Source organism: Mustela lutreola, chromosome 6, assembly GCF_030435805.1.
Source record: "Mustela lutreola isolate mMusLut2 chromosome 6, mMusLut2.pri, whole genome shotgun sequence".
In the NCBI taxonomy this organism is placed as follows: domain Eukaryota; kingdom Metazoa; phylum Chordata; class Mammalia; order Carnivora; family Mustelidae; genus Mustela; species Mustela lutreola.
The window spans coordinates 5145801-5162462 of NC_081295.1; the positions used below are offsets into that span (position 1 = coordinate 5145801).

Below are 16662 nucleotides of genomic sequence, written 5' to 3' on the forward strand. Positions count from 1 at the left end.
GACCCAGCAACTGAAGAATGATGCTTGGTTCCTGGCTCCCAGCGGGGCTGACAGCCACTTGTCAAAAACGTTCTGAATAATACTTACATTTGCATCAGTTTATTTGCATATTTGGAAAACTTCTCATTTCTTATCTTCATGTCCATTAAATCTGAGTTTTACTCAGATTTACAATTGTGACTAAACCGAATTTTTCTGTTGAAAATATGTATACATATACAGACTCTTTGGGCATATATCCAAGTTTAGAAAGAAAATTTATGAAAATCATATTTAGCCAGTTATAATGAAATACCGAAGTTTTCTGTTTTACTTTCTATTTTCCACCAAATAATGGTTTAATAAACAGGTTGTTGCCAGAGCTGAAAAATGATTACTTTCTCCTCACGGAAAACTCTGATATTTCACTCCATAAGGAGTACCTCTGTTCTGCTCTCTCCTCTGTCCTGGATAGCTGTTCACGCTCCTTTGCTGAACTCACAAGCAATCCTGATGATGCCAGCATTTACTATTTCCTAATTATTCTGTCCAAGCCCATCTATAAAAATGTGTGACAGTTACATTTTGTAGACCTTCAAGGGCCACCGACCTGATGAACAGGCATTGGTGGCAGTGTTTTCCTCATACCCGTTGGTAGTAAGCATGGTTTTTCAGATGGAAATAAAACGCAGCATAGTGAAATGAGTAACACGTTTGTTTAACAGTTCTAAAACGGGCGCCCTGTATTTATAGTGCGAGCCTGGAATTAAGTAGTGGGGAAGTGCCCGCTGAAACTGTGACAGATGGTGGAGTGCGGCCTCCCCGCCCCCACCCCCCACCTTCTGCCCCTGCGGGTAGCGTTTCTCTGTCCAGGTAAAGCTTCTTCAGGGAACAGAAGGGGTGTGTGTGTGGGGGGGGGGGGGGGGGGGGGGGTTGGTGGATCAAGAACACGAAACTGTTATATCCTGAAATGAGGAAAGAGAAAAAGACTTGCGTTCACAGAGTTCAAAGACAGTTTTGTAAACTGTCCCATCAGCGGACATGCCAGCAATAATCCTAACTCCCCCTCCAGGACCGGCTTCCTCTTGGCCCGCCTGGCCACGGGTGGGAGAGGAGGCAGGCCCTTCTCTGCAACTGGAATCCTTGACCTCTGAGGACCCAGAGCCAGACTTGACTTTCTCCAGTCCCTCAGCCGACCCCATTCCAACATTAATCGGGGCAGGTGCCTGATTAGAGGAAGGCGCCTTCCACTTAATCAAAGGGCCCCAACCAGACCCTGTCTCTCCCCTCGGGAAAGGGAGTGGCCAGGCCTCCTTGGTATCAGGATCAGGGAGAAGGAGGCCTTTCTCTCTGGGCTCAGACACTTGGTGTCTAATGAGTACTTCCTTCCACATCGTGAAAATATGAAATAATAGCGCCTTAGCCACACTACATAACTACCTGCCAAGCCATAGAAATGCTTTTCTCACAGATGACATAGATGAATCGTCTTTAAACCGAAGCAAGGAGATAAAGCCCTAAAACATTCACTGTGAAGTGTTTGCTGGCCCTTGGCGGAAGCACTGAGCACGGGGGGTCCAGCGTGGCAGCCACCGATGTCCTGGGCTCATATCTCGGCCCTGCCACTCACCAGAAGCTACTTCAACTATGTACGCCTGTCCTCTCACCTGTAAATGGGGTCGTGCAAGCGAAGGATGGTGTTGGGATCACGGGAGTAAATGAACATGACGTGCCCAGCAAAATCCCTGGCACATAGTAGCTTTTAGTAAACAGAAACCTAAGAGTGAGCTCTTAGGATAGCTCCTATGTGGATGCACGTGGGTTTTTAGAAAGTGGGTAAATAACTCTATTTGCATTGAAATTGCATCCATAAAACTCAAAGGTACTTAGTCATCAGTTTCCTGTCTTCCTATTGCACAAACCGTTTCCTGTTCCCAGGACTGCTGACACCAGGAAGTAAAAGGACAAAGGACCTGATGAAAAGGAGCCTTGATCCTCCCAGGCTGGCTGTGTTGTCCGCAGCAGAGACCAAAGATGGAAAGCTGGCCCGGGGCCCCCAAGCTCTTCAAGACCCAGTTTTCAGCTGCCAGACAGTAGAAAGAGCTCGGAAGCAGCGGGGCCAGTGAGGAAAAGGAGGCTGCGTCCCTCCCTTTCCTGCCCTGCTGACAACGGAGCAGACAGGTAGGGGGGCCTGGAAGGTCCGTGACAGGGTGGACAGGCACTGTCCAGACTCGCAGGAGCTCACAGAACCCTGGGATCCCACCGCTGTGTTCTAACACCGACAGTTGCCGACTAACCCCAGGTTTAAAAATGTGATGCCCGAGCACCTGTTTGGCTGCCTTAGGCCAGTTCGAGGGCCTTCTCCAGTCCGTGCACGGGTGGCCACAGCCAACAACACAGGCAAGTGAACAAGTAGGGTGTCTCCTAGCAGACATTCGGTAAACAAAGCAACGAGCACCCCCCCCCTTTTTAAATCAGACGCCATGGGAAAAAATTGCTCATGTTTTGAGGAACTTCAGGTCTGAGAGCGGGGGATGGGGGGAACATATGTATCTACAATCGCAAGCGGCTTCTACAGGTCAGTTTCGTCAGGTCGCATATGAAGCAACTCGAGAGCCGGTGACAGCTCTGGCTTCCCAGGGCCTTCCCTGAAGTGACCTTGATCTCTCCAAGTGAACCCCAGAAGCCTCAACTCCGGCCAAACGAGCTCTCTGACGCTGATTTCCATCGCCTCTGGATCTGTCACCATGCCCGGCTGGCAGACAACCTCTGCAAAGCTGACCCAGAGACCCAGGACTTTCTCTCCGTGGTTTTCAGGTTATCAAAAGCAGCTTTCAGAGAATCATTTCAAGATGAAAGCCGGGGGACCCACAACTAAATCAAGGTAGCTGAAAAGAAAAAGGAATCGTTTAAATAAACACTTCTGGAATTGGGGGTCCCTCTTGAGTGAATTGCTCACTTCATTACAACACTAATGCTGAACAAAATCCACGCTTGTCTCATATGTTACCAAAAGGGCAGAGTGTCATCACTCCATACCTGGGGGGTGTGACTGAGCCTGAACAATAACTGAATCCCTGACAAGGGCTCGATAAGAATTTTTCTCTCCATATCTGTTTTTACAGAACTCACTTACTGTAACCTCTGTATACAACTGTGCACTAAGTAAGGGTAATGCTGTACAGACCACAGCAAAAAAATCCCAAAGCACTGATTTTTACACCAGATTTTCCCAAGGCAAAATCCTGGTCCCATGACTAAGCTGTCAGATCACTTTGTAAATGACACAGACCTGAGCGCAGGGCTTGGGCCTCCCTCTTGGGGCTTCCCCTCCCCCATGCAGTCTCAAGCTCCGTTGCTCACTCCCTGCCTCTGCTTTTCCCCATTTTCTGTGGTTGGAGGGTATTTCCTACCAGCCCAGCAGCCTCTCCACACAGTCTCTGTGTTGCTACGAGTTACTTTAAACTTGGAACTTGCTGGTGTGATGTGATAGAATTTTTTATTTATAACACAACATATGCATACCAGCAGCACAATGTGCGCGCACTGTAACCTTGTTCTTAATGTCTGTCAGGGAACTTACTGGATGGGAACCATGACTGGCATCTCATTATAGCTTTTTAAAAATATTTAACATAAGACTGAGGCACTTGGGTGGCTCAGTCAGTTAGGCTTCAGACTCCTGATCTCAGCTCAGGTCTTGATCTTAGAGCTGTGAGTTCAAGCCCCGCATTGGGCTCCACGCCAGGCAATGGAGCCTACTTAAAAATAACAAATAAATTGGGGCACCTGGGTGGCTCAGTAGGTTAAGCCTCTGCCTTCGGCTCAGGTCATGATCTCAGGGTCCTGGGATCGAGTCCCACATCTGGCTCTCTGCTCAGCGGGGATCCTGCTTCCCCCTCTTTCTTTGCCTACTTGTGATCTCTCTGTCAAATGAATAAATAAAATCTTTAAAACACACACACACACACACATAAATGAATAAATAAATAAGTGACTGAATGAATAAATAAATAATAAAAATACTTAACCGAAGATTTCTCAGTGCCATTCACGCTTCCCCTGGCCCTGTATTCAGCAGACTCGGCAGCGCACAGCATCCAGGACGGTGTCGGTGTAGTCCAGGAAATAAAGGGGAATTGCATGGGGAAGAAAAGAACTCCAGGAAAACACTCTCACAGGGCAGGTTTATTTTTCAGGTTCTACACACAAAAAGACCGTTCCTTGTCTGCTAGCTCAGGTTTTAGCTCATGTGTCTGTCAACCCCATGGGGTTTCCACGGCTTTAGTCTTTCTATGGATCCTAAACTTCCCGTTGGCTCCGGGTGGTTCAACAGGCCGTTAAGGTCCTAGGCTGTGTTTGAAATTGTTTGCAAGATCTGCATTGTTGACGAAAAGGTCCTGGTTTCTGTATAATGTTAACCATAGGAAAATATTAAGAAGTCTTTCAGAGAAGAAAAAACAGAAGAGTTCTTGGACCCGCTGTTTGTTTTTCATTGGAATTGAATTGAATTAGTGGTCGACTTCACAAAACTAAAACATGCTGCCATTCACTAGCTATGTTCCCCTGTTAGGAATCAAAAGGAAGCCCCAGATCTGGGGAGAAAAGCTTCATGCTAATTAAACCTCACAGTTTGTTCTACCGACACCCTATCTGCTCAGCAACCAGGAGTTTCTGTGGCCAAGCCGTTCCAAGCAGATAGCTCAGGAGCTGCGGTTCCCCCTCTGCAGTGGTAGGCCTCCAGTGATTTTTAGCTGTAAGGTGCTTCTCATCCCCAAATTCTGACAAAGGAGATTTGCAAAGCCTGTAGTCTTTCCTTCCTAATTTATTTTAAGATTTTATTAATTTATTTGACGCAGAGAGAGTGAGAGAGCACAGCAGGCCGAGCGGCAGGCAGAGGGAAAAGGAGAAGCCGACTGTACGCTGAGCAGAGGGCCCAGAGATGGGGCCCGATCCCAGGATCCTGGGATCATGACCTGAGCCAAAGGCAGACACTTAACCAACAGAGCCACCCAGGCTCCCCTCCTAATTTAATTGAAACTGCAGTTGTAATAAAAAGGTAAGTATGTGCACTGGCTTCCTCCTGACATGGACACAAAATTCTGTGTGACACAGATCCTTCTTGGGTCTGAGAGTGAAGTTCTAGAAGTGACCAAAGAAGTGGATCAACGTCCTCCATCCCCCTGCGTCCCTGGCCAGTTCCTGACCAGCCCTCTGTGTCCCCTGCGTCCCTGGCCAGCCCCCCGGCCGCCAGCCCAGCCCTTCAGCTCCACCTGGTCTCCTTCCTGGCCAGCCCCTGGAATCGAGGCCAGCCCCTCCCGCAGGCCCCTGCAGGAAGGACACAGCTTCCTCAACCTCTCCTCATCGCTGCTGCCTCCAAAACAAACACAAATTAAAAAAAAGGACAAAGGAGTTTTAGTTATAGAAAGGTCAGAGTTTCAAAAATTACAAACAGCGAGAAAAATTACAGGGTTGATAAAGAATCTCGGAAAAATCCAGCAGGGGTTCCCGAAGCCTGACCTCATTTACATTTCAAAGGAGACCCAGGTCAACCCTGTGGAATGTTTCTGAACATTCTTATTAATCTTTTCTGTAGTTAGAGGTCCCCTGGCGGCACCCTTCTCTGTTACTGGGTGTGCTGCCCTAGCTCTTGAGGGATCCAGGCCCGGACCTCTGCCCCTATGACAAAGGAGTCCCGTCTTGCCCTCTCAGGCTGCTCTCTCGGGCTTGAGGCTACTTGTCCTGACATTCCGTTTGCCACCGTGGTCTCCAATGGAGCCCCTCCTGGTTGAGGTGTTGGGGATCTAGCCTCACTGCCCCTCTTCCCACAGCCCAGACCTCCCCCTCGAGCCGTCTATCCCTGTTCGTGCAGTTGAGTCACTGCTCCTTCTGGATGTCCCTGTGCCTCTGGCATGGAACAGGACGTCGGTCTCTCTGTCACGGAATTCAGGTGGTCCCCAGGGCGCCTGGGTGGCTCAGTCGGTTAAGCAGTGGCTGCCTTGGGCTCAGGTCACGATCTCGGGGTGCTGGGATCCAGCTCCGTCAGGCTTTGGGCTCCCTGCTCTGCGAGGAGTCTGCTTGTGCCTCTGCCCCTCCCCCCACTCATGATGTCCTCCTCTCCCTCACTCTCTCTTTCTCCCTCTCAAATAAATAAATGTTACAGGAGAAAGAAAGGAAGAAAGCCAGCCCGGTGAGGTGATACAAGGAAGAAAATCTCCTGCTGTGATATGGGGCAGTTACCTGGATCTCAGCAATTCTCCGTGTACCTTGCTAGAAAACGGGGCTCTAATAAAACCCACTTTGGAGTGTTACTGTGAGGATGAGATGGGCAACGACTGTCAAGGCCAGACAGACGCTTGGGATCTAGGGACTGCTCGGTACAGATTGGCTGTTGGCGTACACTGAGATGGTTTCCTGTGTGTCATGTGTGAAGTGAGGACACCAAGTGATTGTGCCTTCGAGAAATTTGCGGGGTGGCAAAGGGAGCAAGTAAGACCCAAATTACAAGCAATCAGCTGCCTGTTAATATGCTTGATGTCCTTCACGAGTATTGAGCCTGCAGCGACCAGCCCCAGCTGAGGACAAGAATGGGAGAAGCTTGTCCATGTGTTCCCGCCTGGGGAGGGTAGTGTGTTGGGGCAGTGGTGATGGCCGGTCTGGCCCTAACATGAACTTGACCAGCTCAGTAAGGGCTCTTATTTAATGAACAGATCCAGGCTCAGGATAAGAGCCTCCGGATGGGCTCCGGATAGATTCAGATCTGGTAGTCCCCTGTCCTCAGTAGGAAAGAGCCTTTTGGAACGTTCTTCTACGGACACCCATCATCCCTGAGCCTCAAGGCTGGTCTCCAGATGAGCTTCCCTCTGAGAGGCTGTGCTTAGCCTGAGGACCAGATTAATGGTCCAACTTCCACTGACTGTTTCGCACATGCTTGGCATGACCTGGGTCTTCACAAACATCAACTCACCTAGTCTCCCCTACAGCCCTGTGTGCTCAGCCTTATCCTGTGTCAAATCCTGACTCCAACAATTTCCAGTTTTGCAACCTTGGGCAAGTTACATACTCTCCCTAGGCCTCTGTTTCTTCACTTCTGATGAGGAGGTTGGTTGCTCCAGCCCCCAGGCTGATGAGAGGATTATAGGAGTTGAAGGCCTTGGTGAGAACACAGTAACTGTTCCTCTCGCCCACTACATGCCTCCGGTTTCCGGCCCGTTTGCAGAATCATGGCAACCAATGAGGCAAAAATTCACAGCAATTCACCAAAATGATTTCCTCTTCTTTCTGGGCACCCCACTAATCCACATTTCCCACCTCCCTTAAACTTAGGTGTGGCCATGTGACTGAGTTCTAGTCAATACAATAGGGATCAAGGGGAGGGGCTAGGTGCCCCTTCCCAGCCTGGCCCATAGAAGCCTCCCCATGTCCTCTAGCAGTCTGTCCTAGTGGGGCCAGCTGGAATAGGGCTTGCGTCCAGAAGATAAAGAGTCCCCAAGTGACTGCCCAGAGAAAGGCCATTCTGTAGACCTCTTTACCAGTATAGTTCTGTTACCCAAATAAGAAATGTGCTTTTATTGTATTTAAACTAATACGTGTTTGGCCAGTAGCCTCACTAACCCTCACTGATCCAACTCATATACCCGGAGCTCAAAAGACCAATTTTGCCGTGAATGGTCAGCACCGCGGTTGCCTGCCCGGCCAGACAACTATCTGCCAGAGCTTTCCCCTTACTCCTCCTGCTTTCCTTAAAGAACCATTGTGGTTTCACGGGAAATCTCGTGTGATTTTCTTGTGCCCTGACCCCTCTGCCAGCATCAGCAGGCAGTGCACGCAGGACTCCAGGTCCTTCCCAGAAAGCCGCCCGACCCCCCGCAGCAAGTCAGTTGTGGCTACATGCCCATGGAAACTTCAGGAAAACAGGGACCACCCTTTTCTTGGTGGGACTGCTGGCTGCGGTGGAAGAAAATATTTGAAGGATGCAGTAGCCATGGTGGCAGTCGCCGCACGGAAGGAGTTTGCCAAAGAAGCAGCTACTGAGCGCAAGAGAGCCAGCCTGGAAGAACATTTCCTTATGGCATCATTTGAGCTCCCGCAGTAATGTCGATTCATAGTTCCCATTTACCTTGGTCAGTGAACCTTCGTTTTGGTTAAGCGAATCAGAACTCGTTTTCCCATTATTTGGAACTTCAAGTTCCCAATGTACCAGCTTTGCCTCTCCCCCCAGTTCCCCCGGGCCTCTGGCTCCACACACACACTCTGCCCTCCCCCAACACCTGCTCCTGAAAGCTGCTATCTTCACACTGTATAAAATAATAAAATTCCTTAAATAATCAGTGATAATGGCAGGCATGACTTCCACTGAGAGAAGAGTATTAGTCACTCACATGTGGTCTCAACTGCTAATACTCATTCTTAGTGAGGGAACCTGGCTATAGATGCTAGGAAAAAGCATCCCATTAAGACAAACTCAGTAGGACAGCCCCCACTTTTTAAAATTGCATTGAAAATTTTTTTTTTTTTTTTTTAAGATTTCTTAAGGTAAGCGGGGCACTTGGAGGTTGGAGTTGCAAATCTCCTCCTTAATACGCTGCCTTGTGAAGGAATTTGACCAATAGTGCTTCTTCAGTGTTTTTCACTTAAAGCAACATGATAGGGGCACCTGAGTGGCTCAGTGGGTTAAAGCCTCTGCCTTCGGCTCAGGTCATGCCCCCAGGGTCCTGGGATAGAGCCCCGCATCGGGCTCTCTGCTCAGCGGGGAGCCTGCTCCCCCCTCTCTCTGTCTCTGCCTGCCTCTCTGCCTACTTGTGATCTCTGTCTGTCAAATAAATAAATAAAAATCTTTAAAAAAAATAAAATGCAAATTGGTTACAACCTCAGAGACAAGTAAAATGGAAAATAATAATATAAATTAATTTCAACCGTTAGTTATAAGGTCATTCTCCTAGCTTTCACATCAAGTCTTTGGTCAAGTACAATATACCCCCCAGGAATAGCTCTGTAGAATACCTAATTCTCTTGCTTTGTCTCAAACAACATCAAGTGTTAATAGGCTTTTATCTTTGAGTTTTACTTTAAAATTCTTAACCGATTTTTTTATAATAATGGGGAATTTTCAAAAGCTGCTCAACTTTTCACTATCATTTTCTTTCATTCTGGTGAGGCAGGCAGACCGGCTACTTGACATCCAAGTTTCTCTCCCCATATTCGTTTCCAGGCTTCGAGTCCATTAGCTCAGTCAAAGCACACTTAGAGAAAAGACTTTCCTTGCTTTACCTTCTTCATTTTCCTTCACTCCCCGTTGCCCAGCACCACAGCACCTCTGAAATCAACTGCCAGGAGTAACCACTCCACAGAGAGTTTTAGGTATGGAGTTTTAAAATAATCTTGTGTACCCTGGGGGAGGGGCAAGTCAGGAGTTACTGTTTAATGTGTACAGAACTCATGTTTGGGATGATGAAAAGTTTCTGGAAATGGTGGTGACGGTCACACAACACTGATGTAGTAAATGCCACTGAATTATACACTTTAACGTGATTAAAATGGTAAGCCTTCTGTATATTTTGTCACAATTAAAAAAAAAAAAATCCTGTTCATACTGCCTGTCTTGTGTGTTTGTATATATCCCTAAATACAGATGCATCACTCCATGGCTAGCAGCAACTCAGAAGGATGAAGAAGTCAGTGAAATATAAAGTGTAAAGCAATTTCATTCCTTAAAAAACTACAAGATAGAACAAAGCACACACATCCTTTGCCAGCTGCCTTTGGAAACCAGCTCTGTTTGCTCATGCGCAGAAAAAAGCCAGGCCCCGGGATGGTATTGACAAGAACAAGATGAATGACCCCCTGGAGACCATAGGGTTTGTATTCGAGTTTCCATCACCTTTTCATCCTTTTGTCCCCAATCTTGATTCACATGCAGATTAACCAAGACCAACACTTCACTAAATAAGCTTTTCACTCCAGTTTGGAAGGTAGAGGGAACATCTAAATATTTATGAGGCTTTTTCTCCCGGGTTTATGATGTGCTCTTGTTGGATGTTGAGGAATTACGTTAATGAATGCGTGCCTGTGCACACCGACACAGAAACCGGGCAAAGGGGAAAACACACACACACACACACACACACACACACAGAGCGCTTTGTGGGCACTCACCAAACAGTTCCCATGAAAAGGAAGAAAAGAGAGAGGGGGAGGAAGAGAGATTTAAAATCTGTTGCCAGGAGAGAAATAAATTGTAGGGCTCAACACAAAAGCAAGAACAAAGTTTCATCTTAGCTTTCTGGAGTTGCAAATGTAACTGTTGTTTCAAGTCGGTACAAATGTGAAGTAAAACATGCTGATTGCCCGAAAAAAAGGAGAACTGGCTACCCGGCTGTTCCCGGTGATGATGAAAAATAAAGCACAGAAGTTCAGTATTGGAAATGTATCATTTATTAGAAAACAAAGAACTAGCCAACATTTTCTTTTAAGCAGTGCTTTACACATGTTCCTTCAAGACAGACTCTTTGGGTACGAATCCATAAAAGGGTTGTCAGGGTTTTTATTGTACTGACCATATATAGTGTCTTTCTTTTCTCTGGCTTTTCAGTGTCCTGTAGATACTGTTTTCATTAGGCTAGCTAAATTCCACTTTAAAGTGAATTCACTCTAAATGTGTTTGCATGAAGTTAGATCTAGTTATGACTTAGGCTCTAAATCATCTTTAATTATGGGTAATCTTTATGATATTTTAATAGGTAAAATAATATATTAACACACTGGAGCTGAAATGCAGACATATTAATGGCCTTAATATCGCACTGCTAGGAAGTCATCTTTCCAGCCCTTTAATCATCCTCCTGGCCTCCCCTTTCCGTCCTGTTCTCCTATGAACACAGAAGAGCAGAGTAGTCAGGGCCCTGCTCATCCGGGGCTCTGCGGCTTTGTGATTATCTGTAATACTTGTGCATCAGGATATGAGATTTTAAAGGGTATTTTTTCTTCTCTAAAAATAAATAAATATATATATATATATATTATATATATATACACACATACATATACATATATATGTATATATATCCTCATATATATGTGTGTGTGTGTGTGTGTATATATATATTTATATATAGCTCCTCAACTGGTATTTATTTTCATTTGTAAGTCATAATATACAAAAAGGCTAAGATTGTGTTTGTTATTTTTTAGAATCTTTGCTCGATTCAAGAAATAATTAGCCTGGCTCTCATAACTATCTTGATAGGTACAAAAAAGGTTAAAATATCTTACCCCTGACCCCACACAGCCCACAAGGCTGCTGTGGATGAAGGAGGTAAAGCAGAAACTAAATCTCCAACTTCCCTTTTAAGTACTCAAGGCCTCTCTACACATTTGGGGACAAACTGAAAGTTAGTTGTTGAGAGCTAGTATTTCTTTCTTTCTTTCTTTCACAGTGGGGTAAAATACAGAGCATAGTCTCCTATTCCCTCCTCCCCCCCAAAAAAGCTGGTTACTTGATTAATAGTTATTTGAAGTCCAGGTAATAATTGACCCTACTTTATTTATGTAACGGTTATATAATCTAAACATTACATATTCTTAGCTTAAACCAGAGCGTCTTTAAATCACCGTCATCAATAAAAACGAAGACAAAACGTTTGCACGGAAAATGTTAACGGTCTTTCATCTGAGACCCTGACAGGGAATGGCATTAACTCAGCACTATTCCTTATTCATCAACTACTTACTTGTCTAGACAAATAGGCACTTGGCTATGTCTCAGTTGAAAGAAAACTGCATCCAGGTTTTAAGGAAAAATTTACTGAAACCTTCACAGAATTGTTCCAACTCCCTACCGCCCCAACACCACCAGAAAAAAAAAAAAAATGCATTGTTTGGAAGGTATTTCAGAAGGGAATTTTGTATTAAACTTGGAAAATCGGTGTGAGTATTCAGTGAGTAAGTCCAACATATATCCCATACTTGAGGCTGCTAGAGCTCAGCAGAAGGCACCTGTCACCCAGAGCGCACCTAGTATAAAAGCACCACCCCAGACTTATCACCAGGCCTAGGCTGAACTGACATCTCCCACCCAACATACAGTGGAAAACAGCATGGCTGGCCATTTAAAGGCCACAGCATCAGGCCATGATCTGCATGGAGTGAAAGGTCTCCAAGAAAATTTCCCTTTACTAAAAATACATGAGTGCACTTCTCAAGATTCCGATTAGTGATAAGCCTATATAAATCTGAGAGGATGCCATCTGTTGTTAAGCTGATTGAAATTATTATATTGGATTCACCTCAGCAGGAACAACAAACAAACAAACATATTTTAAAACACAGAATTGGGGCACCTGGGTGGCTCATTTGGTTAAGTGTCCAACTCTTGATTTCAGCTCAGGTCATGAGCTCAGGATCTTGGGATTCTCTTGCTCCCTCTACCCCTCCCTGCCTCTCAAAAACAAAACAAAAAACACAGAATACACTAAGGGAGGAAAAGTTCAGGCCTTTGCAACAGTGTTTCTGTAGAGGAACTTACTAGAATGTACTAGAACGTGCTAGAACCGCGTTCCCTGGGAATCCAAGATATCTTTTCGGGGGAGGGGGAGACTAGCACATAAAGGTGACAGCTTGCGGGGTAGAGGAAGCTGAAGAAAAACTATGTACAGTGTAGAAGTTTGGGAAAATGGAAATTACCTTTTTACCACTAAATTTCTAAAATACGTCTTAATCATAAAATCCGCCATAAACAAAGCAAATAAACTGATATTCTCATATACTCATGGTAATACTATAAGTTGATAGGAGCTTTGTGCAAGATAATTTGTTAAGATATATCATAGAATTTAGGATTTGTGTGCCTTTAGGCTATAATATCACTTCTGACAATTTATTTTATATAAATCATAGATGGGCAAAGATATAACAACATTATTATTTCTAATGAGGATTTAGAAGAAAGAAATTGCATTTTATTTTTTTTTCTTAGCCGTATTTCTATAATAAGCATGAAATAATTATATAATAAGAAGCAAAATTTATTAAGGAAGAAAGTTAGTCCCCTGCCAACAAATTGCTTGGTGTCTCATTGATTGAGTGTCCCCTCTGGGAACTTCGTGGAAACTACTCCAGTGTCACAGAAATGCACAGATTCCAAGAGTGTATGGAAAAGCTATGTGCCAGTACTCTTAAGACCGTGTCTGTCCTGGGCCTCCTGGGTGGCTCAGTTGGTTAAGCTTCTGCCTTTGACTTGGATCATGATCCCAGAGTCCTGGGATGGAGCACTGCATTGGGCTCCCTGCTCAGTGGAGAGCCTACTTCTCCCTCTCTCTCTCTCTGCCTGCCACTCTGCGTGCTTGCGCTCTCTTTGTCAAATAAATAAATAAAGTCTTAAAAAAAAAAAAAAAGATAGTGTCTGTCCTGACATTAAAATAAAGCATGCAGAGGTCAGTGAAATGGTCATGTTTTGAGAAATGTAGACAAAATTGAAAATTTTTAATTATTTCAAATAAAAATATGTATATTTCCAAAAATGGTGTATAACGTCTCACTTGTCTTTTTAGATCTAACCAACTTCACAGCAAATATAGGCAACACTTAGCATTTACACTCTTCAATAACTTGTAGACCTCCTCTCTCATCTAACCTCTGCGTTTCCTAGAGCAACTTCATTACCGTCAGGTTTCCTGCAAACAGAAAAGTGTTCTCAAACCAGAACTGACCTGAATCTGTACTAAAACAGCAAGGAGCACATGAGATTGTCCATATGAAATGTTAAAAATGCCAGCTTTACATTCAGTGTCATTTTCCCTCAAGGGTTTATCTCATAATTTGTGTTTCTCAAACATTGTCAAATATTTGATCCTTGAAACCTTCGCCCAACTCATTGCAAAGTTTAGAAATACTGCTTGTTTCAGAATGTTGACACAGAGTTCTTCAACATGCCAGGAACAGGCCAACCAGCCCCAGCTGTTTTCATGGAAGCTGGGAGAGACGCTGGCCGTCCACATCATGACATTGTTCCAGCCCAAAACTGTCACTACTCTGCACTGAGACACATGGTTCACAGCTGAGCCTAAGTCCAAAGTGAATGAAAAAGTTTACTGGCCGGGTGACAAGCACGAGACTCCCCTGACCTGTCTACCCTTTCCTCTGACAGTGTAGACACGCACTGACTCGTTCCAAAAAAAGCTGGTTTGTAAACGGGGAAGAGCTGTCTGAGAAGTATTCGCACAATGAAATAAACATTTTTGCCCATAATGACAACCAACCAGTCAGTTCAGTGAAAAGGGAAAACATTTACTTTTTAGTAATGGGTGAGTTTACTTACTCGGTTGCCTGGTTTGTTTAGTGGTTAGTCGTTATCTCCGTGGAGGAGTCTTAAATCTGAATTCTCATCCTCTGGGGAAGAACTCCCGTTAAGGAATGTGTTAAGTTCCGATCACGGGACTGTGATCGGTGTTGGAGCACTCGGTCACATGCAGCTAAGATTGGTCACAAATGCTTCAGGTGGCTGGTGGCTATCACAGAGGCCTGGGCTTCTGTGTCTCTGTCCCTGACCCATACAATGGCAGCAGTTCGCCTTTGACTGCTTTATGTGTCAGATTTCCTGAACCAACAAAAATGCAACTTCAAAACCGATGATCCAGCCTCGCCCCTTACTCACGTCCCCCTGTACGGGACGGCGCAAAGACGCGAGAACCAGAGCAGATCACGACTGGAGCCCACCAACCTGGACTACTTACCTTCAAGAAATGTTTATGCCTTTTAAAGACTCACTATAATGGAGGTTCGTCGTAGACTTCTTTCCGCCATGTCAGTGCCACCATCCGTTTTTCCAGTGAACAATTCAGCGCCCACTCTCAGATTTTCTTGATTGTTATAACCCGTTGATATAAAAGAGAGAACAAGGAATAAGTCTTATGTAATCCTCAATTTTAAGCCTGATTCATCTATAAAATCATTCAGTCTTCCTAAACTATGTGAATGGAATTTGTTTGCATAAATCTAATTCTACCAAAGGCTTCTAAACTGTGAACTAATTACATGATCTAATTTTGGAGCTTTTCCAAAGTTAATCTCTAAATTAGTTATCTTTTGCTTTTCTTTTATGTGTCATCTTGCTTTTTCACATTTCATTAGGTATCAAAACCAAGAGAGACAAAGTCAAGCTATTTATATTTTATCAAGTCTCAAGATAACAGAAAATATTTTATCCCAGTTAGATCTACCGAAGAGCTAGGTGGATCCTAAACCAATGTCTTGGCACAGATAATTATGGGCAGCGATATCTTAAAACAATTTGTAAAAATAATACAAAGAAGGACAGTTATTTCGCTGTATTTGATTTTAGTTTTCAATTGAAATGAACCTTTTCATGCAGGCATGTCTGTGCATGTTGTATGTTATGTTCAGACATACAGTGAGGGGTGGTTAGAAGGAGAATTGGACATTATGTCAGAAGACATGGGTTCAGGCCCCGTCCCATCGCTTACTGATTGAGAGCAGGGACATCACCCACCATCATGAATGTCAACTTTCTCCTGTAAAGTTGGGATCCACAGTGCTCTTCCAATCTGTTTCAAGAACTTGCCATTGAAATCAAAGCAGACAGTATATGTGAAACTTCATTGATGACATGTATAGGGTCCTAATAACATGTACTGGTGAGTGACGTAATTATGGCAATAACCCAACATAAGATTTGGAGCAACTTACTTAATTGTACTGAGCCTTATTTCTTCTTTTACAAAAGTAGATTATGAAAGGTTCACAGGGGATAGAGGTGACATTGCAGTGTCCCACTGAGGAGAGATGTATTAGTTAGGACTCCTTTGTTTTTTTTAAGGGACATGAACTCAACTTGAAATAGTTGAAGCAAAAAAAAAAAAAAAGTCTATTGAAAGTTTCAAGTAACCATGGAAAAGAAGCAACAGAAGTCTCAAAAACCACTGGGACCAGAAATTTGAATGCTAGGAAGACTTTCTCTTCTCTCACTGCATATTGTTTTTCTTTTTCTTAAACGTCCTACACGTGCCCAGGACACACAGCCACCAACAACTCCTGTCCCCCAGCCCGCCCCACACATCTCATAATTTTGCCCCAAGAAGAAAGATTAAAACTTGACTAAATTGCCCACCTCCTCATCCCAAGCCTGATCGCAGTTGAAAAGTCCCTGAAAAGACCCTGGCGGCCCCAGGTTGGATCAGGGGCCCTGGCTGGGAGCGTGTCCTGAACCCCTGTTTGAACCAGGTGGTTGGAGGAAAGAGAAGCAGTTTTCCCTGAGGAGAGAGGTGGCACTCCCAGAAAGGAGGTGGCACTCTCAGAAGCAGTCAAAGCAGTAACTGCTCACAAATGTCAGAAGGTTGGCCTGAGCCCGGGCCTTTCCGCTTCTCTCTGGAGAAGGCTACGTTAGGCTCATGGGTGAAGCTTTCTGTCGGGTGATGAACAAAACCGTGTCCTCCTGCGTTCTGCAGTTGGTATGAGGAGTGAATTAGAATCGATTCAGAAGTGCCTTCAGAAGTCTAAAGTGCTAACCCAGTAAGAGGTAGACTAACGGATTCTAGTTCTCGCTGTGCCTTTCGTCTGGCCGCTAACCCATTCCAGTGACTAATCTCCAGAAAGTACACAACTGAGCATCAGAAGCATTCTCTAGTTCTATTTTGTTAGGAAACAGCACCATTTCAGAGTTTTTTCATA

The 16662-nt window shown here is 44.8% G+C and overlaps 1 long non-coding RNA gene across 1 annotated transcript; it reads left to right on the forward strand.

The window, feature by feature from the left end:
- Positions 1-896: 896 nt before the first annotated feature.
- On the forward strand, positions 897-16662 carry LOC131833385 (uncharacterized). Its single transcript, XR_009354438.1, has 3 exons — positions 897-5038; positions 6143-6356; positions 9611-16662. It is a non-coding gene; the product is annotated as an uncharacterized LOC131833385 (long non-coding RNA).